We start from the raw sequence: 24,762 nt of genomic DNA, 5'->3' as shown, positions 1-24,762 counted from the left end.
GAAGCCAGATTTAAACTTTCTCTAGAACTGGCATTCTATCCACTTAGCCACCTAGCTGACTCCTCCTTGGATTAAAAAAAAATTTGTTGGGTGCATGGAAGATGTCAGAATATGGAAATGAAAAATCAGCAGTTACCCTAGATTGGTTCTTTCTTCAATCAGCAGAGTTTTAGGTCTGGTCCATACCCCAGAAATTGTTAGTGGATCTCTGTGGTTTTTGTATTTTTCCTTGAATAAAAATGGGTCGTTTCTTGGCCACATAAAGGAGTATTTCTGCCCAGGCTCCCATCTGCTCTCTAGGAAGGTTGTTCACTCTCATGGCTGCCTTACCAGAAACAACCCCTTTTCTTCATTAACTGTCAAGGATCCCATTGATCTCCTGGGAGATGCCACTTTGCTCAGTCACCTCCTCCATTCCCTGTGTGAATTGTGAAAGCTCTCTGAGAACATGAATCTAACAGTTGTCAGAGAGTGTTAACGATATCTGCTCCTCCCTGTCTCCTTGTTGTTCATTTTCAGACTGTCTAAGAGAAAGAAGAGTCTGCCTTGGCGGCCTTCGTCATGGGGTGGGATCCAGGTCAACAGAGGCAGGGCTAGCAGTTGGTGAGAAATAAGTGAGAGTCATGGAAGGGAAGCTGCAAAGACAATCTTCCTGGCAAGCCTCTCTAATGTTGGAATTGTTCACTCTGGGGAAGGAAGAGATTTGGGTTTGCTGATGAGCCCAGTGCCACAACTGTCTGTGAGGGAAACGGAGAATTCTTTTGGTTACTAGGCTTACAGTTTCCATGAGGGAGAGATGCTGCTTGCCTTCATCATGTACCACAAAGGGTTGGAGTGGCATGTGCTCGGGTTCAAATGGTTCCATTTCAGAAACTGATATGATTTTTTCCCCCTCATTGGAAATGGCATTCAAGAAACTGCCTTAACATCTGCTTTGCTGTGAGCATGCTAAAGACCACGAGAGCTATCGGCTTGCTGCTGCAACGTTCCATCTGTATTATCTTCCCCATTAAATAGCAGATCCTAGAGGGCAGGAGTCTGACTTTTCTAGTTGTGTTTGTAGTAGGATTAGCCCAGTGATGTCCACTTAATAAATATTTTATTATTAGAATGCTTCATCTCTCCCAGATAGACAGCAAGATCCTTGAGCGGAGGGACAGTTTTACGCTGGTCTTTGTAGTCTGGCCCCAAACCCAGTGCCTGGCACAGTAGGTACTTATGAAATACCTGTTTACCAACAGGATGGGTACTCTCCTATGTGGTGCCAGGGACTCTACCAATTCTGAACTTGTAAACATGAACGTTCATTTAATTAAAGTTTCCACGAGTGAAAGAAAAGCTGGTCTTGATCAACATCATGTTCAACAAAGGATAGGTGTGACATGTACTAGGGTACAATTGGTTCAATATCAAGAACTGATATGAATTTTTCTTGTGGAATAGACATCAAAGACATGGCATTGACATCTGTTTTGCAGACAAATTCAATAAAAACTCAAAGTGATCATTGTGCACAGATCACTGTTCTAGAGATCGTGGGGGCAGGGGCTGGGGTAGCACTTTCATTTGTAAAGATTAAAATTAATATACAATAACTAAATATTATATTTTATAAAGTTTTATTAATAATAACTAAAGCAAAAGAACTTCCTGAATTCAGCCCAGTCACAAGTCAGAGAGCTCATGGAAGGAGCATACATCCACTTAAATACCAATAACATGATATTGCCAATGTGGAGACGCAGGAGAGATTATATGGAATTTGGGGAAATACTAAGGACTTCTGGGGAATGAAGTCAAAGGCTCAAAATCTCTATTTATACATACACTCCTGTGATTCGTTTGGGAAACCAGTTTCACCAAAAGGATCATGGAAACATAATCAACTTAAAAATTGCAATAATTTGTTGATGAAAGGGGAAAAAAAGAACAAAATCAATGATGACTAGGTTGATAAAAAGCCAATTTTGGGGCAGTCCCCTTTTGGATAAGAATATACATTAAAAAAAAGGGCATTTCAAGTGCCCATAGTTCAATTCAAATCCCAAAATTCACTCTGGATCTTCTGGAGCAGCGTGTGGTCTCTGTAGACAGACTTCATGGCACCTTCTGGATCCTGGTAGGTAGCAAATTTCTTATCCTAAAATTGCTCACATTTAAATCAAAGTTCACAATAATAACTTGGCCACCCTTAGGTGAATAATAACAGATACAAGGATCACTCAGGTTTATATGGCTCAGTTATAAGATATATGAATCAATCTGTAAAAGAAAATAGAAAAAATGAAAAACCCAAATAAAAGAGAAAAATAACTTGTGGATGAAATACAAAATGTAAATCTTATGTCTAAAAAAATCTAAGTAAAGGAAAAACAAATCTATAACAGGTCCTTGAATCAGAGACTAATTAAAATGTTTTAAGAAATTATGCACTATCCAATGGGTAGCTACGACTACAGAAAGTTTGCCACACCATGAAAGACAGAAAAGGGACTCGATTTCAGCAGCAAATGGGAGCCAATGAAAAGGAGGTGCTTGAAAGACTATGGTTCAGAGGAAATTCAGCCTCTGACATATGTCAAAATAGCCACAATCTCAAACCCCAAACAAGTTCAAGTCCTCTTGTCTTGGTTTAAGATTACATCAATCCTACTGGGATCTGGTCTCTTTGACCTTGTGCTCCATAGGCACTGTGCAGGTGCTCTGTGCTTCTTTAGCACTATACAGTGGCTCTTTTTGACTTCTTGTTTTATATGAACATTTTGCCTTTAATACAACATTCTTTGTTACATATATATTTATATATATATATATATATATATATATATTTAAAATCATCCATTCAGAAATCACTAGTTATCAAAAAATATTTCTGAAGACCCCATAAAAATATAATTTAAATTCTCAGCTCATTAAATTATCAAAAGGTTAGATATACCTTTTGATGAAGTTCATCCATCATCATCTATGTGACAATTCAGAAAGGCAATATGGGATCTTTGATGGATCTAATGATAAGGGGTTGGGCAAGATGTTCATGGGCTTATACAATACTTTGTTCTTCAGCAAAGGTAAAGGTACAAATTAAAGATCAATATAAGCAAAACATAGTAGCTTAAAATGATTCAGTATTACAGAAAGGTATTGACTAGTTTAATACAGATGATTTTTTAAAAAAATTAAACTTTAAAGCAATCAGTAAATACAATAATATAAACAAAAGAGAAGGTGCAGGCAGGCAGTGCAGGCAGGAAGTGCAGTCAAAATCCTTTTCTCCAATCCCAATAGACTTGTTCACTATTAGTATAGTAGTAGTCTCTCGGTAATCAAGGATGATGATTGGCTTCTTCTATGCATTTTCATCTATGGTGTATAGATGAGTGTGCACAAAGACACTTGTGCACGAAGGAGATTTAAGTGGAAAAGTCGATGCATAGAGACAGTCCCACTCTCTCGGCGTTGGAAGCCTGGGTCCAGTGGCACAAAAAGTCGTAACACCTGGAGACTTCCTCAGCTGTATTGGATGGCCTTGTTGTCCTTTGTGCTCCAACATGCCCTGAGCACTCCACAGTGCTTTGCTGCGTCGCCCTCTCAGCCGTTGAACCTTCTTATTGGTTTCTTCCATCTGTTCTGAAGCAGTCTTCACATGCTGGGTGAGCAAAGCCCTGGTTCACCAGGGGTTGACGACCCGATGGCTACCCTCACAATGCAATGAATATAGTATGGATGGATCTCAAATTGGAGGTATTATAGAAGTTGGGCAGGCCCAAATGCCAAAAGTGTGTAGGAAGATGAATCTCCCCTCTGAATCTCAGGATTATTCAAGCTAAATGCAAGGATACTTGTTCACAGGAACAGTAGTGAGAAAAGACTCCAAAATTTTGAGCTGCTGGAGATAGGTAATGCACTGCTCTTTCATAAAGTGAGTCATGTTTTGTAACAAGTTTACTCCTTAAATAAAAGTTAATCTAAAGGACACCCTGACTGAAGGTAAAGAGACTTTTTAAAGGTTTTTTTTTTTTTTTAAACTAAAGGGTACTTAAGAGCTATTCTTCTCTGTTCCTCTCCCTAAAGGCAAAACTTAGAGGGACAACAATAGCATATTTGCATATGAAGGAATGGCATTTTGGGTCCAGAGAGAGAAAGGAAAAACAGGCTTATATCCCCAAACTGACTTTAAGTCCACTGATTTGGATTCTGCCCTCCCTGTGAAAAACCTTGAATAGCAACCTTCTAAACTAGGAGTCCTGGATCAGCTTAAAAAAATCTGCTGGAAAATTATGTGGGCTTCTTTTCTCCATGCAGAAAAATGGCTATGGCATGCTAGAAACATGCACATGGAGTGTGGAAAGGGATTGGGGAGGAAAGATTTTTATACATCATCCTCTGTGGAAAAAAATGGCTGGGATTGTTAGGCTCTTGTGACTGGCTTTGTCTTGGCAAGAAGAGGCTCCAAGCTGGGTGGAGAGCAGTGAGGAACCCTGGCTCAAGCATATGGGGAGAAATGACAGGTAGTGGCAGGAGGCAGGGCCGGGCAGGAGCTCAGGCAAACCCCACCACCAGACCCTCTTGGTGGGTTGCGAACAGGCAAACTTACTATCTTTACTGTAAGGGTATCTGCTGAAAAAAATTTGAGGATTCGTAATCACTTCATGGCAAGCCAAAAATGTAAAGATTAAAATTAATGTATAATAACTAAATATTAAGTTTTATAAAGTTTTATTAATAATAACTAAAACAAAAGAACTGCCTGAATTCATCCTGGTTGCAGGTCAAAAAGAGCACATGGGAGGAGCATACATCCACTTAAATACCAATAATATGATCTCAGAGACACAGGTGAGATTATAGGGAATTTTGGGAAATATTAAGTACTTCTGGGGAGTGAAGGCAAGGGTTCAAAATCTCCATTTCTATACATTTACACTGTAATCTAGTATGGGAATAAGACACAAAAATTGATTGATATAAAAAGTAAGGGTAAGGGATGTCCAAAGATTCAAGTAAAATATGAAATGAGGCCAGAAGGGGATGGTTGATAAATTTGTGGAGGGTTGATGAATGCTCCCTGGAAGAAGGATCATTCCATGGGGTATGTAGGGAAGGTTTGGTGATTAACATGATTTCTGCCTTTGGACTCAAGAGGAATCTCTTCCTGGTACTAGAGTTGGGTGTTAGGAAGAAAAGACTTCAATGTTCTGGTCTACAGGACTAATGATTTGGTTTCCCTACAAGTGTAATTACCATGTGTGGCTCCCTGACACTGGACTTTTCAAATGAGCCCATTTCTCCCATAAACACTGTTTAACATAGTGTTTAGCACTGTGCCTGGCACATAGATTAATACACATTTACTGATTGATTGGTTAATTTTGTATTTGTGGGAGAATTTGTTCCAGATTTATGAGGGGAATGTTTTGTAAATACTGTTTTAACTAGACCATCTTGGTAAATGTCTTTTAATAGCTAATTGTGACTTCTGACTGGCTGGAAATAGAAAGAAAGCCTGGGGGCTGTTTTCACAGCAAGCACCTACAGAGTACTCTAGAATCTGAGATTTCAGTCACCTGATAGAGAACTCAAACTGAGTATGGGAAGTAGATTTATTTATTTTTAATCTATTGATTAATTAAGAAAATTTTTCTATGGTTACATGATTCATGTTCTTTCACTCCTGACCTCCCAGGCCCTCCCATAGCCAACATGCAATTCCACTGGGTTTTACATATATCATTGATCAAGACCTATTTCCACAATATTGATATTTGCACTAGGGTGATCATGTAGAGTCTACATCCCTAATCATAACCCCATTGACCCATGTGGTCAAGCAGTTGTTTATGGAGAGTAAATTTAGATAGGAAGGTTGCCTCTGAAGGCATCTTGTTTTACCTTGTCATTTTATAATTGAAGAAATTAAGACTCAGAGAATTTAAATGACACCCCTTAAGTCAAATAGTAATAAGTGGCAAAGCTAGCATTTGAACTCAGCTCCTCTGACTCCAAAGTCAGACCTTGTTCCTCTGTACCACATGACCTATGTAAGTGAATTAGATTTTAAAGAAAATGTAGAAATTCACCAGGTAAAGAAGAAAAAGGAACATGGCAGGTATTTAGGATATAAAGAAGAAAAAGAAGAGACCAAAAGCATGGAAGGGAAAACTGAAGGAGTGAGGAGTTGTTTGTTTGCCCATTCCATAGAATATATAGCTAAGTAATTTCATTGTTGTAAGGAACTACTAGTAAGAAAAAAACCTCCATTCTAATATAAATTAGCCCCTTCACTGCAACCAAATCTTTTTTTTTAATTTTATTTAGTCAATTTAGAACATTATTTCTTGGTTACAAGAAACATATTCTATCCCTCCCTCCCTTCCCTCTACCCTTCTTGTAGTCGATACACAATTCCACTGTGTATTACATGTGTCCTTCATCAGAACCTATTTCCATGTTGTTGATGTTTGTACTAGGATGTTCATTTAGAGTCTATATCCCCAACCATATTCCCTTGACCCAAGTAATCAAGCAGTTGTTTTTCTTCGCTGTTTCTACTCACACAGTTTTCCCTCTAAAACTGGATAGTGTTCTTTCTCATAAATCCCTCCAGATTGTTCAGGAACACTGCAATGCCACTAATGGAGTAGTCAATTACATTCAATTGTATCACAGTGTATCAGTTTCTGTGTATACTGTTCTAGTTCTAATCCTTTCACTCTGCATCAATTCCGGGAGGTTGTTCCAGTTCACATGGAATCCCTCCAGTTCATTATTCCTTTGAGCACGATAGTATTCCATCACCAACATATACCACAATGTGTTCAGCCATTCCCCAACTGAAGGACATTTTTTTATCAAATAGTGGATTTTGGTCCCAAAAGCTGGGATCTTTGGACTTATCATAGACTGTCTTGCTGAGTTCACTTACCCAAAGTCTATTCCACTGATCCTCCTTTCTATCTCTTAGCAGTGCCAAATTGTTTTGATGACCACTGCTTTATAGTATAGTTTGAGATCTGGGACTGCAAGGCCACCTTCCTTCAAATTCCTTTTCATGATTTCATTGGATATCCGTGATCTTTTGTTCTTCCAAATGGACTTTGTTATATTTTTTTCTAATTAAGTAAAAAAAGCTTTTTGGTAGCGTGATGGGCATGGCACTAAATAAGTAAGTTTGGGTAGGATGGTCATTTTTATTATGGTAGTTTGTCCTGCCAATGAGCAGATAATGTTTTTCCAATTGTTTAGATCAAGTTTTAATTGTGTGGAAAGTGTTTTGTAGTTGTGTTCATATAGTTCCTGTGCTTGTCTTGGCTGATAGATTCCTAAGTATTCTATATTGTCTAGTATGATTTTAAATGGAACTTCTCTTTCTAATTCTTGCTGCTGAGTTGCATTGGAGATATATAGAAATGTGGGTGATTTATGTGGGTTTATTTTGTATCCTGGAACTTTGTTAAAGTTGTTGATTATTTCTATAAGCTTTTTGGTTGATTCTCTAGGATTCTTTGAGTAGACCATCATATCATCTGCAAAGCTTGGTCTCCTCATGACCTATTTTAATACCTTAAATTTCTTTTTCTTCTCTAATGGCTACTACTAGTATTTCTAATACAATGTTAAATAATAAAGGTGATAATGGGCATCCTTGTTTAACTCCTAATCTTCTTGGGAATGCATCTAGTTTATCCCTATTGCAGATGATGTTTGCTGATGGTTTTAGATGAATACTGTTTAATATTTTTATGAAAGGACCTTCTATTCCTATACTTTCTACTGTTTTCAATAGGAATGAGTGTTAAATTTTGTCAAAGGCTTTTTCTGTGTCTATTGAAATAATCATGTGATTTTTGTTGGTTTGCTTGTTGATATGGTCAATTATGTGGATGGTTTTCCTGATATTGAACCACCCTTGCATTCCTGGTATAAATCCCACCTGATCATAGTGAATAACTTTCCTGATCACTTGCTGGAGTCTTTTTGCTAGTATCCTATTTAAGACTTTTGCATCTAGGTTCATTAAAGAGATTGGTCTATAGTTTTCTTTCTCTGTTTTTGACCTGCCTGGTTTTGGAATCAGTACCATATTTGTGTCATAAAAGGAATTTGGTAGAACTCCCTCTTTGCTTATTATGTTAAATAGTTTGTATAATATTAGGATTAGCTGTTCTGTGAAAGTTTGATAGAATTCACTTGTGAATCCATCCGGTCCTGCTGATTTTTTCTTAGGGAGTTCTTTGATGGCTTGTTCAATTTCTTTTTCTGATATGGGATTATTAAGAATTCTATTTCTTCTCCTGTTCATCTAGGCAATTTATATTTTTGTAAATATTCATCCATATCACCTAGATTGCCATATTTGTTGTCATATAATTGGGCAAAATAGTTTTTAATGAATGCCTTAATTTCCTCTTCATTGGAGGTGAGGTTTCCGTTTTCATCTATGATACTGTTAATTTGTTTTTCTTCTTTCCTTTTATTAGATTAATCAGTACTTTGTCTATTTTTTTTCAAAATAGCAGCTTCTAGTCTTATTTATTAGTTTAATAGTTCTATCACTTTCAATTTTATTAATTTTTAAATCTCTAAATTTTAGGATCTCTAATTTAGTTTTCATCTTGGGATTTTTAATTTGTTTGATTTCAAGTTATTTTTTTGAATTGCATGTACAATTCATTGATCTCTGCCCTACCTAATTTGTTAGTATATGAACTCAAGGATATAAATTTTCCCCTGAGAATTGTTTTTGTTGCATCCCATAGATTTTGAAAGGATGTCTCATCATTGTCATTTTCTTCAATGAAATTATTAATTGTTTCTATGATTTGTTCTCTAACCTATTTGGGAGAATCATATTATTTAATTTCCAATTAATTTTTGATTTTACTCTCCATATAACCTTACTGATTATTATTTTTATTGCATTATGATCTGAAAAGGTTGCATTTATTATTTCTGCTTTTCTGTATTTGTATGCCATGTTTTTATGCCCTAGTACATGGTTAATCTTTGTGAATGTACCATGTGCTGCTGAAAAGAAGGTGTAATCCTTTTTGTGCCTGTTTATTTTTCTCCATATATTTATTAACTCTAATTTTTCTAAGATTACATTCACATATCTTACCTCTTTCTTATTTATTTTTTTTGTTTGATTTATCTAGTTCTGATAGAGGAAGGTTCAGGTCCCTCACTAATATAGTTTTACAATCTATTTCTTCCTTCAACTCCACTAGTTTCTCCTTTGGAAATTTGGATGCTATACCATTTGGTGCATACCTGTTGATTACTGATATTTCCTCATTGTCTATTTGATCAGGATGCCTTTGATCAGGATGTAGTTACCTTCCCTATCCCTTTTAATCAGGTCTATTTTTACTTTGGCTTTGTAAGATATCATGATTTGCAACTCCTGCCTTCTTTCTATCAGTTGAGGTCAAATAGGTTTTGCTCCAACATTTAATTCTAACCTTGTGAGTGTCTACCCACCTCAAGTGTGTTTCTTGTAGACAACATATGGGTAGGATTTTGGTTTCTAATCTACTCTCTTATTTGTTTTCATTTTATGGGAGAGTTTATCCCATTGACATCCAAAGTTATGATTGCCACTTGTGTATTCCTCAGCATTTTGATATCTTCTCCTAGTTCTGTACTTTCTTCTTTTGCTATATGCTTTTAAACCAGTAGTTTGCTTTTAGTCATTCCCCCTAATCCCCACCCTTAATATGCTTCCCTTTCTGCCCTTTCCCTTTTTCTTCCCTTCTTTTTTAGGGTCTGTTAAGTTCTCTCCCCCCCTCTCCTTTTTTGTACTCCCTGTCCTCCTAACCCATTAGTTTTTCCATCTCACTTTCCCTTTAGGGTAAGATAGAATTTAATACCCCAATGGATTTAGATGCTCTTCCCTCGCAGAATTGATTTCTCTGAGAGTAAGGTTTAAGTATTATCTATTAGCACTCTTTTCCTTTCCTTCTTATTAGATTATTCTTCCTCTCCCCTTCCCATGTGTATCTTTGTGGGATAAAGATTATCCTATTTATTTTATTTCTTCAAGTATCTTTTGGTGCCATTCTTGATTCCCACCCCAAACTTTTTCTTTTTTATTGCATATCATCTTATAGCACTTATTACCCCCATCTCTTCCTGTGAATTATTTGTCTAATTACTATAATAGTGAATATAATTTTTGAGAGTTACAAATAACATTTTCCCAATATATTAATATTAAATAATTTTATCTTATTGAAGCCCTTAAAGAAGAAAGTTTGAATAAAAAACATTTCCCCCCTTTTCTCTCTCTTTCTTATTTACCTTTTCATGTTTCTCTTGATCTTTTTGTTTGGATATCAAACTTTTCACTTAGTTCTGATCTATTCTTTAGAAATACTTGGAAATCTTCTATTTTGTTGAATGTCCATACTTTTCTGTGGAAGTATATAGTTACTTTTGAATGATAGGTGATTGTTGGTTGAAGACCCAATTCTCTTGCCTTTTTGAATATCGTATTTCAAGCCTTCCACTCCTTTAGTGTGGAAGCTGCCAGATCTATTGTAATCCTGATTGGTGCTCCTTGATATCTGAGTTCTTTCTTTGGCTTCTTGTAAAACTTTCTCCTTAGCTTGGAATCGATTGAAATTGGTGATTACATTCCTGGAAGTTATCTTTTGAGGATTTAGTGTAGAGGGTGTTCTATGAACTCTTTCAATGTCTATTTTGTCCCCTTGTTCAAGAAATCAGGGCAGTTCTATTGGATGATTTTTTGTAGTACAATGTCAAGGTTTCTGTTTATTTCTGGGTTTTCGGGTAGACTAATGATTCTTAAATTGTCTCTCTATGATCTATTTTCCTGATCTGTCATCTTGTCAGGTGAGATATTTTATGTTTTCTTCCAGTTTGTCTGTCTTTTTGACTTTGCTTTACTAATTCTTGCTGTTTTGCAAGATCTTTGGCTTCCAATTGCCTGATTCTGGTCTTTAAGGACTGGTTTTCTGCTATTATCTTTTGATTTTCCTTTTCAGTTTGGTCTATCCTGCTTTTCATGGCTTCCAACTGTTTCCCCAATTGAGAGTTCTTGTCCTTTAAACTGTTATTTTCTTTTTGAACTATTTCCCACCTTTCTTGCCAGAAGGCTTCCATCTTTTTGATAAGCTCCAATTTAAATTCTTCAAGAGCTTGTGGACAATTTTCATTTTTGGGGGGAAGGTTTTGGTGCATTTATTTGTATTTCCTCTTCTATTTCTTCTGTAATCTGGCTTTTTCCTTTGTAAAAAATATCTGGGGTCAACCCCTTTTTGTTTTTCTTGATTTTGGGAAGTTGTTTTTCCTGGGCATTGTTTGACATCACTGTGCTGGTTTTTCCTTCCCTTTCCTGTCAGAAATCTGAGTGAGATGGGCAGGCTCTCTGTGTTTGGAGCTAAGGAGCAAGGATTTTGCCTGAGGCCAGCTCTTGAATCTCTGAAGCTTCTGCTGTTGGCTGCCCTTCTCTGTGCTATCTCCCCACTGTGAGTGGCCTGCACTCTTCAGCCTGCCGGGGTTTCAGGTCTTTGGTGGTCTTAGATAGCTGCCAAAGATGTAGAGGTGCCTCTCACTCACTGTAGAGGTGCCCCTCACTTCCCCACTGATTCTAGTACGCACTGGCTCTGACTCAGGCTCCATAGGTGGGTGAGGGAGGGTTGATCAGCTCACATTTTGGTGGGAGTTTTTTTTATCCCCTTATAGTGTGGAAATGCCCAAATACCACATATCTTCAATGCTGTACCCTACTATAGAGTCCTTTTGTTCATATGAATTTTATTTTTTTGGTCTTTTGAGGTAGTCTATATTGATAGGTGCTGAGGAGATGAAGAATCCTTCATCTAGACTGCCACCATGTTTACTCAGAAGTCTAACCAAATCTTTTTTAAAACAGATTTTTCAAAGAAAAATTTGAAATATTTTTAGTTAATGATTTTTTCAATTAATACTTTATTTTTTCCCTCTTTTGTCTCTTATCTTCATTCAAAACAGGTAAAAAATACTCCTTGAAGTAAATATTACTTATTCTTAGAGAAATCTCTGGATCTTTGATTTTTAATTGACTTGTCCAAGGAAATATAGTTTGTAGATGCCAGAGGAAAGATTTGAAATCAATTCTTCCTCACTCCAAGGTCAGTTCTCTACCCATTGTACTGTGCCATCTCTCTAGTACAATAGCTAGAAATTATAAGAGGAGTGACTAAAGATATTTGAGACTGGAAGCAATAGTAGATATATACATAAAAATAAGAATTCTAGTAGATCCAGCCAGGCATGCAGGTCTATGTCAGAAAGGAGATTAAGTTTATAAATATGAACCTGAGAGGGATGATCATCAGAGCAGTAGTAACCAAAGTTATAAAGATTAATGAGACTATTAATGGAGGGAGAGTAGGGAAAAAATAAAAGGACCTTACAGATAGACCCATAGGAAACAGCCCTTTGAAAACATTGGGAAGAACCTATAACCAATAGAGAGGATGGAAAAAAGATGGTTCAAGAAAGAACAGGAAAATCCGAGTAGTGCAGTGTCTGAAGCCAAAGGAACAGGATAGCTAGAAAGAGAGACAATAGAACACAGATAATGCTAATTTGTGGTATTCTAACTCTTCTCTTCAAGAAAATCCCATGGAAAGCTATATCCAAGAGGTCACAGAAAATCAGACACCATTACAACCCCCTATATAAAATTAGTGACCTAATTTCTATTTGATTTTGATCTCACTGGTCAGGAAGTAGCATTGAAAGCAAAGAATATACTTTTGGAAGAAATAAAGGTCAAGTGGTCTCCAACAAAATAAAGTGTAAGGTGTATGATATGTACAAGAGAGATCAGATTTTGGTTAAAGTGAGGAGGAAGAAAAAATGAGATTAGAGGTTCCATAGGAATACAAGATGGATGAAGAAGGATACGAGTTGACCTGTGAAGAAGTAGGATAGGTTTGAACAGAGATGAAGAAACTAAGAAAAATAAATACACTGACTAGAACAGCAATAGAGAGCTGTGATCTCATATCGATGGTAGAGTGTTTTCAGTTAATCACATCTAGAATTTGAAATTAATTTTAGAATTTGTGTCTTTGAAGTCTTATCATATATTCTGGAGCTGCTTCTCATTAATGAAATGAAGCTTCCTGGTGTTGATGGGAAGATGTCAAGACAGACTTACCTCATCTCTTACCTCTTAACTCTTCAGAGCTGCCAAAGTGATATTGCTAAATCAAAGCACTGACTGTGCCATTTCCTTGCCCAACAAACTCTCATGGTTTCCTTTCATCTCTAATCTCATATAGATACACTTCCCATTCGGTTTGGTGTGGAAAGCCCCTCACAACATGGCCCCAACTTACCTTCCTAGCTTACTGTAAATGAATCCCCTTCAGGTAGACTTTAGTCTACCCACAGTGTTCTTCTCCTTTTCCTTCTATAGTTCCATCTCCATATCCTTGAACAGCTGGTCCTTTGTGTTTTAAATTCACTTTCTTCTCACCTCTGCCCCTTAGGATCTTAGGTTACTTCAAGGTTCAAAATAAATGAGCCACTCTCTATGAGGCTTTCAGTACTTCCCTCATAAAAGTATTCTGTATTTTGTGTATCTTTTGCATTAACTATTAGTATTGTCTAAATTATTTTCTATATAATTATATTGCATCTACCCCACTAAAACATAAGCTTCTTGAGAGCAAGAAGTATTTTCATTTTCTATTTACATTTTCAGTACATGGCCCAGTGTCTGACACAGGGTGTCATTGCTCATTGATGGTGCTCATTGATTAGTTGATTACTTGTGGTTTTCCCCAATTTGTAGTCATTCCAGGATTCCAAGAAAATATTAATATTAAAAAAAATGTGAACCAAAGGGAAATCAACATCTTGTGTAGCCAAAATTAAACAAGAAGTTCTTTATTAGGTTAAGCTTAAAATAATGTACTTTTAAAATACTTAAAAGACTTTCAAACTCATGTAAGATCATGATTTCCCCCCCAAAATTAAATGGAGAGAGATCTGCTGTGATGGAAACGTTAACTGGTGTGAAACCCACAAGGTATAATTGTTAAATGTAGAATCCTAGTAACTCTCCCTTAGCCCATTAGTGAGTGAGAAGTCAAATGACTTGATTTGCTAGTCTTTCTCCAATTTATTCATTAATCTATTTCAACTTCAATGCAACCCTATCCCTAGAACACATTCAGAAGAGAAGCTCATGCCAGATGCATTTGAAGGGAAAACATTCCTAAGACTTTGACACCGAAGAATAGGTTTTTGTACATTTAATACAGTCTGATAGTCTTCCCAGGTTTTCAGTTAATCTGATAAATGTAGCAGTATGCTCATAACTTAATTTGTATATTTTAGCCATTTACCTTAATGCAAGTAATTGGCAGGTACTGCATTAACGCATAAAGGTTGTTAATGACATGAAAAAAATAATAAAGCATGCTTAGTCCTTTATTACTTTTGTCAAACAATATAATGTGCAAATCATAGAACCAGGGCTGGAAAGGCCCCGTAAGGTAGCCTCATTCATTTCTCTGCTTCTGGACAGCACTTTGCATCAATTATCTGGCAAACATAGTTATACTTTATTCATTAAAAACCCCCAGATAATGGGATTCCACCAACCCCTTTAGGAATGTGCTCCAGTATCCCATAATCCTTATAATGGAAATTGACCCGTCTGTCTGACCAGAGCCCCTCTTGCTTCATGTCGATTACACCTTCTTTTCTGAGAGCTTGGCTATCCTAATTCCTATCATAAGAATAAATGATTGAAATAAATTTTAACATTTTATAGTAACGGATGGGGTTTTTTGATAAGCACCCCTCTTTATATGCTCTATAAATCTCTACTGATACAGTCCTCTACATTCAAGGCATATACAGACAATTTTCCAAAGAAAGAAGCACCACAGACCAGGTGGGAAAGCTTTAGAAGCAAGACAAGAGGAAGGTGAAATGTCCAAAATGGAGCTTTGTGTACCCTATACTTCTCCACCCCAAACAAACACAGCAGATATTTTCTTCTGAATTAATAATTCAAAGAAAATGGATGATTTAAATTATTTTTGTAATAAAGAGTGTTAGGTTTAGAATCAGAAAGACTTTGGTTCAAACCCTGCCTCTGACACTTACTTAATCTGGCCAAGTCCCTTCACTCTCTGTGTGCCTCAGGTCACTCCCTCAGCTACATTTCTAGAATTTAAGGTAGACATTTTTGTGTAATGGAAAGAGTATTGGAATTGGAATGAGAATTTGGGTTTGAATACCATCTCTGCTACTTACTTTTCACCTGGGTGACACTGGATAAGTTTCTTCACCTCTTTGTGTTCTGTTTGTAAAATTAGAACTCTGGATTGGACCAGAGGTGACCAACATGCCCCCTGTGAGGTTCACCCCCAAATGTGACAGAATCTGATTAGTATGTAATTTGGAAATATTTAAGTAAATAATATTTACTAATATTTAATATTTACTAATATTTAATATTTAATATTTACTAATATTAATTAATATTTAATATTTACTAATATTTAATATATTAAGTAAATATAATAAACATAGATAATTATCTATATAATAATAACATAACAAATATTAAATAGGATAATAAAAACAAAGATAAATAAAAATTAAAACTAATATAATAAAGATAATAAAAAATAAAAATAATTAATACATAGTGTTCTGAGTCAAATATGGGACCCAGAGGGGATCATGATTTACATTTTAGGGATCCCCTTCTCTTTTTGAGTTTAAAATTACTGGTTTATATGAGCCACTTTTATATATTAGTTGTTGTTGTTTTTTTTATGAGTTCCTTTTAAACCTTGATTTAGGTTATACCAAGTCATAGTTGAGCGGAGACAAATGTTGGTAGAATTTCTGAAGGTAACTGAAATGATGTTTTGCATATTCATCTGGAGCCACATAAACTATGTTTCTGCTCAAACTCACTTCTCCTGTATATGGGAAAGTGAACTAGATCCATTGGAAAATATTTATATATTTTAAAACTATTTTAGATGTATTTTATAAAAGATAATAATTTGACAAGCAAAGGCAAATCAGATACTCTATGTTAGTAAAGCTTCATTTATTTCAATAACTTCTTCATTTATCAAGTAATTATTATGTACAAGACACTCTATCAGATGCTGTGATATTTAAATAAGACCCATTTGGCCCTCAGAGGGCTTATGATCCAGTATAACAGAGGGGTATAAACACAGGAATCTGAGCCATGTCATATAATATGATTAGTACATTAGACAGTCCCAAAGGAAAAGGACAATGTAAGCCACATAGGGTCACTACCTATTTAGAAAGATTACTTTCTCTTGAATACACCTACATGGGACCAGACCTAAATAACAGTTCCGTGTTACATGGATCATGAAAGATATTTCACAATTTGTTCAGGAGAAATCGTTGTAGCTAAAAGAAATTCAAGTCAATGGACATTTATTAAAAATATAAGAATGGAAATTTAAATATTGCTTTAAAGTCTACAAAATTATTTCCCTACATTATGTCCTTTAATCTCCATAACTACTCTGTGAAGTAGATATCATTACTTTTATCATCCTAATTTTACTGATGAAAAAATTGAAACTTTTTAAGCACCTACTGTGCGTAAGAGAGTGCAAACTATTGAGAGAAGGAAAGTTTAGAGAAGACATGATCCCTGCTGATATAGAGCTTGAACAGATAACATTTGAACCCTATTTTAGATGTAATACTATGGAATTTAATTGCTGTCAATCATCATACCTGATGACCTGAGAAACAATCTAAAAAAATCACAGTTCACGGTTTAGTGCCACATAAAAGAAGTGACTCCTGAATGAGGAATGGCACAAATGACATGATTTGATAAAGCACAATTTTGACAAATCTGAGATGGGTCCATTCCTTTCTACCAGGGGACTTTATTAGGAGTCACCTGGATAAGAAACGAGGCATTCAGAGTTCAAGGGCTGTCACACAAATAATATAGAAGAATAAAAAAAAATGTGATTCTCTGTACATCTGCAGGGTAAGCCAAAGTTAGTGACTAATGAAAGTGAAGTTTTGATATGTTGGCAAAGAAACCTCAAAGAACACATTTTCTTTTATCTTTCTGTTAAGATGTTGAAAACTTGAAGATGTATTAATGAGCCAGGATGGTCTAGGAGTTAAACACTAATTGTTTATTGCTTTTTGCAGTTCTTTGTTTCTAGTGGTGAATTGGGTATTGTTTATAGTGTTGGTAGGCTCATGCATGGAGGTCCCAATGCATTCTGATGCCTTCTTGGGTTATGGAAGTGGCCATAGGACTCCTCAAATGTTATGCCAGCAGACATCAGACTCTGAAGGTCTTTACCTAACTGAAAAGACCTGGTGATAGAGTACATGTCTGTTGTCTGAGAACAAGATGAGCTAAGTTTGAATCACCAGGTTGGCCCCAAGGTGATTCATTTCTTTTTTTCAGTCACAGCTACTCTCAAAGACTAAGTCATAGCAGGGTCATGATCTGCGGAAACATTATAGATACTTGAAGTGTGGAATTATTTTGGGCTGATTTACTCAGTTGACATATTAAGCAAATGTTCTTGCTTCAACTCCTGTCTTAGAAATTGATCAAGACTATTATTATCATTGGGACTAAGTCAGGTGATTAAAAAATAACTTCTTATTGAATATCTCCAATAATATTGTGATTTGAGAATCAGAAACCACTTTTAGGTGTATCAACATTTTAGAAACAAATTTATCTGAAGAAAGAATTATTTATGGTATTTGTAATTATATTATCATATAACTCATATTTTCTTCTTTTTCGTGTGGTGAAACAAGACCCATATTGCTACAGTAGAGAAAAATTCATGGAGGAAATAAAATGAAGAATGGCATGTTTCAATCTGCATTCAGACTCTGTTTCTTCTATGATGGGGAATATCCTTTCTCAATGATTCTTTGGAGTTGGCCTGTTGATAATAATCATTAAGTCATTTAGAGTTGATCCGCACACATAATTGTTGTTACTGTGTACAATGTTCTCCTGGTTCTGCTCATTTTACTTTCCATCACTTCATATGAACCTTTTTTTTGTGATCATCTGCATTATTATTTCCTTCAATACATATGTATCATTCCTTCTTTCATCCAGATCCAATGAGAATAAGGTACAATGAGAATAAGCATTACCATTACTTCAGTCTCTCCTTCCCCTCATTGTAACATTTATTTCATTCATGTCTCTTTGATATGAAATGATTATTCTAATTTATTCCTCCCCATCTGATTTTGTTTTATATTTTAACTAATTCTTTTATGTTCAATTTCACCTTGAAGATTCCAACTATAAATGCTTCTTCAAAACCACCCAATTAATAGTTGTTTTAAAGAAAATGTTGGGCAATGAGTATATGGAACAAGTGAAAGGAGCATAAGACGTGGAATCTGTCCAGTCAGACTATACCTGAATCTTTCTTCTCACTTCTACCCAATGATATGATAGTAAATATTTAACAACCAGGTATCTGGGGAAAAAAAAGCCCCTACAACACATATTTTCCCTTTTTTATTTAGAATATTTTTCCATGGTTATATGATTCATGATTTTCCCCACCCATCTTCCCTCCCTCCTCCTGGAGCTGACAAGCAGTTTCACTGGGTTATTTATGTATCTTTGTTCAAAACCTATTTCCATGTTATTCATATTTGTAGTAGAGTGATCTTTTAACATCAAAATCCTAATCATATCCACATCAAACCACAGGATAGATCATATGTTTTTCTTCTGCATTTCTGCTCCCACAGTTCTTTCTCTGGATGTGGTTAAAGTTCTTTCTAATAAATTTCTCTGAATTGTCTTGGGTCATTGCATTGCTGCTAATAGAAAAATCTGTTACATTTGATTGTGCCATAATGTATCAGTCTCTGCGTACAATGCTTTCCTGGTTCTGCTCCTTTCACTCTGCATCAATTCCTGGAGGTTTTTCCAGTTCACATGGAATTCCTTTCAGCACAATAATATTCCATCACCATCAGATACCACAATTTATTAAGCCATTCCCCAATCAAAAGACACTTCCTCATTTTCCAATTTCTTTTGCTACCACAAAGAATGTAGTTACAAATATTTCTGTACAATCATTTTTCCTTATTACCTCTTTGGGGTATAAACCCAACAGTGGTATGGCTGGGTCAAAGAGTAGGCAGTCTTTTAAAGCCCTTAGTGCATAGTTCCAAATTGCCCTCCAAAATGGTTGGACCAATTCTATTAGTGTTCAATACAATATATTTTGAAGTTTAATCTGCATTATCAACATTTTTCTGCATCCCTTTCTTAATTCTAGAATTCAACAAGACAATAAATCAATCCTGATTTGAAGTATTTGTCTGTTTCTGAGATGTAAAATTCACATTGAAAATTTAACAATCCAGTCTTCAGAACCAGTTCCAGCTGACTCCAGCATGCTGTTTTTAAGACATTAAGTGTTGCAAAGTCAGCTCTCATGCCCTCCTCTTCAATAAGCTTTCAAACAAAAGGAAGACGGCAAAACTTTCAAAGCAGGACATCAGGAATTCTGGTCCTACAAAGCAAGCCAAATTTATAATTGACAAATAAATTGTAGCAAGGTTCACTCAATCATACATTGCATATAGCAAGAATTATATTATTATTGCCATCATAATGGATGGCATTTATTAGGATTACAGCAATAACAGAGGCAGCTGCTAATGCACTTATAATGTAGCGTACCACTGGGAAATAAACCTGCCTCTTATTTATTCCTGCTGCTAAACAGGTGCTAGTATATGCTATAGTAGCAGCACATAAGCTTTAAGTACAAGGAAAAGTCTGCAGCCATTCATATAAGCAGAGTCTGTGGCTTTGGACCATGGGACATAGGCCATCACTTCATATCTCTTGTTTATAGAATCATGTTTATATAATCCTTTGAAGTTTTCCAAAGTATTTTACATCCATTATCTCATTTATCTTTAAAACAATCTTGTGAGGTAGTGATATTATCTCCACTTTATTGATGAGGAAAGTTAGTCTAAACAAGTTTAAATGACTTGCTCAGAGTCCTATAGATGAGCAGTTATAGAAGCAGGATCTGAATACAAGACTAATTACCAGCCCCAAGTACTGTTCATTGAACCCTCTCTGACTGAGTACAAACCACCATTCTGAAGTGGTCGGCTTTTATTTAATCAAGTCAAATCAAGTGATTTGTAAATGAAAATTCTAGCACCAAGAGCCAAGATATATTCAATTCTATGCTACTGCCCCCCCCCAACCCTGATCAATTATGTAGAAAATGTCAATGTGATCAATAATTTTTTGTTTTTTACTCATTTTAGTCATATATGATTCTTTGTGATTCATTTGAAATTTCCTTGGCAAAGATACTGGAGTGGTTTGCATTTTCTTCTCCAGCTCATTTTCCCAATGAGGAAACTGAGGTAAATAGGATAAAATGACTTGCCCAGCATCACACAATCTGAAAGTGTTTGAGGCTGGATGTAAAGTCTGGAAGAGGATTCCTCCCACTTCCTAGCCCAATGCTCACTCCAGTGGGCCACCTCTAGTAGTTTACAATGGAATGGAAATTTTTGGGAGAGAGTAGGTTTCCCCTCACTGTACATCTTTAGGCAGGGTCTAGGCAGTCAGCTAAATGGTAATATAAATGAAGATAAAAAGAAAGTCCCAGCCTTCAAGGAGTTTATAATCTAATGGACCAGAAAAAGACCGTTCACATATGCAATTATGAACATTTCCACCACACTGTCCCTACCCCCCCAACCCCAACCCACAGTTCTTGGAATGTTTATATTCAAAAACTATTGGAATATCTTTCAGCACTGAAATTGTGTTTCCTGAAATTGAGTAATTGGCCTTGTAATTAAAAAAAAATACCCTGATCAGTCCAGAAACTGGACAATCAGAAGAGTAGATCGATAGTTAGATAGATAGATAGATAGATAGATAGATAGATAGATAGATAGATAGATAGAAGATAGAGTTGGATAGAGATGTAGATGTAGATGTGGTACCATTCCTGCACTTTGCTCATTAAGTTAAAGTTAAATTATGGTAATTAAAAACTATTTCATTTGTTTTCATATTTCCTTTGTAATATTACGAAGTTGATAACTAATTTTAGTAGCCTTTGTACCTTATAAAAATTTCAACATAAAGAGCTAACTTTTACTATTTTAATATATGATGATTTTCCTAAAGGAAGAAATCTTTACATATAAATGTAAAAAGGAAGACATTTGTAAAAGGAAAATATATTTACATGTGTATGTATACATATATTTCTTAAATCCTCAGGCAAGTAATCAGATCAATGATTCTCAAATCAATTTTATAATAACTCAGTTCCAAAATTTAAACTTGCAGGTTTAAATTTCTTTCTCTTACTTAAAGAGAAAACAGAATACCATCACACTGAAAACAGAATGCCATTATATTTTTATCACTTATCTAAGATCACACATAGAGTATGATTCTCAGAACCATAGAGAAAACAAGTAGGAGGTGATCTCAGAGGACATCTAGACCAGGGAATGTTAACCACTTTTTTTTTCTTGAACCTCTTTTGTAGCTTCATAAGGGGGGGGGGGAGGTGAGGGAAAGAAAATGAATAATGGAAACATGAAAAAATGTTTATAAAAGAAAAAAAGAAAATATACATGTATTATATTTATAGATCCTAGTTCTGTTCAGGTCCTTGGTCTCCAGATCCAGCTCCCTTTCTACAACACCAATACCACCAATTTCTATTTTTCCAAATCCTGCCATTCATTCATTTATGCATTTATTCATTCAATAAATATGTATTAAATTCAAAATATGTGTAAGAAACAATACTAGTCATTAGACATGAATTTAGTGATTATGCACAAAAATTAATTGTGCACCTAAAAAGTTTGTATTTTGATTGATTAATTTATAGGATTCCTCTCATGTCTCACTACTTTATCTTTTTTATCTCACTGTTAGGCCAGGAGTCAGATGAGTTGATTAATCAGATCATCTCAATTCACTTAAATTGTCAGGATACCTTAACCAGATTCGAACACTTCACAATTGACTCAACCAAGATATTTAATAGACTTGAACTCCTTGAGTTTCTTGAGAGCTTGTGACCAATTTCCACTCTTTTTGGAAAGTTTTGATGTGTTTGCTTGTTTGTCATTCTCAGCTATCATTTCTGTACTCTGCTATTTTTCACCATAGATGTTCTCCAGGGTCAGAGAATTTTTCTATTGCATCTTATTATTATTATTATTATTATTATTATTATTTGACACTTCTAGATTGTAGTTCTTGAGTGTTGGTATCCATTGCTGTGATAGTTTTCTCTTCCCTTTCCAGCCAGAAGTCTGAGTGAGGAGGGCAGGCATCAAGCAGTTTTTGCCCTGAGGATATTTTTTGAAGCTCTCTCAGAGGGGAGAGGGGCTTCAAGGTAGGAAGATAGAGACAGGATAGAAATTTTAGATACCACGAGGGGGATGACGGAGTCAAATTAGAGATATGAGGTGGCCAGAATGAGTCTTTATTAATTTTCCATGAGCCACAGCTAAGCTCTGATCAAAGGACCCTTCCGAAGGCTTTTACCAGTCCAGAGATCCACATTTAATACCACACAGGTCAGAGAGGTGATAGAGAAAGATTAAAGATGGAGCTTGGCCAGAGGCCAAGCTCCTGCAAGGACAGCCATCAGCTAGCCTGAAAGAGAAGGAGAGAGAGAGGCGGAGCTTGCTGGACTACAAATACCCTTTGCTACGTAGTACATAGGGATGATCCTCATTGGTTAATGACAAGGCATAGGTGTGGTTTCTCTTAACCAGGCGAGCACAAAGAAACCTGTTTTCCCCCCTAACCTGGGGGAAGCTGGGGTCAAGGGTCAGAGGCCTTCCCAACCATGAGCAATACTGAGCATGCTCAAGACTGAGCATGCTCTCTTTTAAGGCAATCTGCACATACCAACTGTTCCCCTTGCCCGTAGCTAGGGGTGGACTGCTACATTTTTCCAGTCTCCACAGTATTTGCTATGGGCAGTCCATCTCTGTGCCCATGCTCCTTTCTCCTCAGCCTTGGGTCCAGAGTCTGGCTGCCCAGGCTTTGCACTGCCCTCAGGGGTAAGTCTGTTGTGCCTTCAGCCAGTTCCGGAGAACCTAGACATTGCTCTGGCCCTCGCTCTAACTCTGGCACAGTAGGTGGTATGGGGGAGGGGTAAACAGCTCACATTTGGTAGGTGTAATATTAGTTCCTTATAGCATGGAAATGTGTAAACCCTGCCTACCTTCAAGGCTGCTCCCTACAGCTGAGCCCCTTTACTTGTCTGATTTTTATTTTTGTCCTTTTGATATGTTTTATATAGCTCAGTTGTGAGAAGGAGAAATCCCTTCCTTCTATTATTCATCCATCTTATCCCAGAAGTTCCTGATGGTGAACCTTTTAGAGGTCAAGTGCCCAAACTGCAACCCTCATGCTGCATGTGAGCCTATCCCTTTCCCCCTCTGCTTTGCCCAAGACAAGGGAGAGAAGAAGGGCTCTCATTAGGCTGCTGGGCAGAGGGGCAGGTGACCAGTGAAATGTCCTAGGGGTGGTGGACAGGGGGTGGGGGATCAATCCCTTCAAGCACACTCTGACATATGTGCCATTGGTTTGGCAACATGGGTATAGGGGTTGAGATGATGGTCTACTTATGCAGTCTTTGATGGACCTTTTTCCAGTTTTTCAAGTTGTTTTTATCAAGTAGTAAATTCTTGTCCCAAAAGCTTGGTTCTTTATGTTCATCCATCACTAAATAATTAGGATCACTTGCTATTATTAATTATGAAGCTAATTTACTCCATTGATCTAACCACTTTCTTTCTTAGCCAGTACCAGATTGTTTTGATTACAACTTTGTAATATAGTGTGAGTTCTGGTACTCCTAGGCTGATTTCTTTCATTTTTTTTCCATTATTTTCCTTGATATCCTTGACCTTTTGTTCTTCCAGATAATTTTATTATTATTTTTTCTGTTTCTATAAAATCATTTGTGGTCAATTTGATTGGCATGATACTGAATAAATAGATAAATATAGGTAGGATTGTCATTTTTATTATTTTGGCTTGAGTCACCCACGAACAATTAATATTTTCCTCCTTGTTTAGATTTGACTATTTTTGAATCATAGAAGTTTCTGAAGCAGGAGGAAGTGAATGAATACCAGCTTTGGCTGCAAACATTCCTGGGGACAAAAGGAACAAAAGACACTTTTATTCTTCCAAGTTCCATGTTATTTCTTTGTGTAGTGACCCATCAAGAATACCGCAAACTTACTTCAATGTGCTGACTGCTATGTGACCTAATCCATGTTGATATTCATTCCCTGGGAAGACAGAGATGAGCCACAAAGTGTGAATGAATTGTGGTCTGGGTGTCAAATACCTGTGCTAAGTACCTAGCCAAAGAAAGACCATGAAAGTGCCAAGTTTATTTTCCTTCTACTCTTTCAGCAAAGAATGAAGTTGGTTGATTGGATTTTGCAGAGATGATTTTTAATCCAACTTTTGCTTACCAACAGCATGGGGTAGATCTATATCTACTCTGAAACCATCTGGTCATCTATGATCTTGGGAGGTTACTGTCTACCTCACAGGGCTGTTGAGAAGATCCAGGGAGAAAATGTATATTTGTGAACATTAATGAACTGTTTAAAAGTCAGCTTTTATTTCATTCACTTTTTAACCTCAGAGAG

The sequence above is a fragment of the Monodelphis domestica genome, chromosome 7, assembly GCF_027887165.1.
Source record: "Monodelphis domestica isolate mMonDom1 chromosome 7, mMonDom1.pri, whole genome shotgun sequence".
Lineage (NCBI taxonomy): Eukaryota > Metazoa > Chordata > Mammalia > Didelphimorphia > Didelphidae > Monodelphis > Monodelphis domestica.
Note: the sequence above shows the minus strand (reverse complement) of the source record.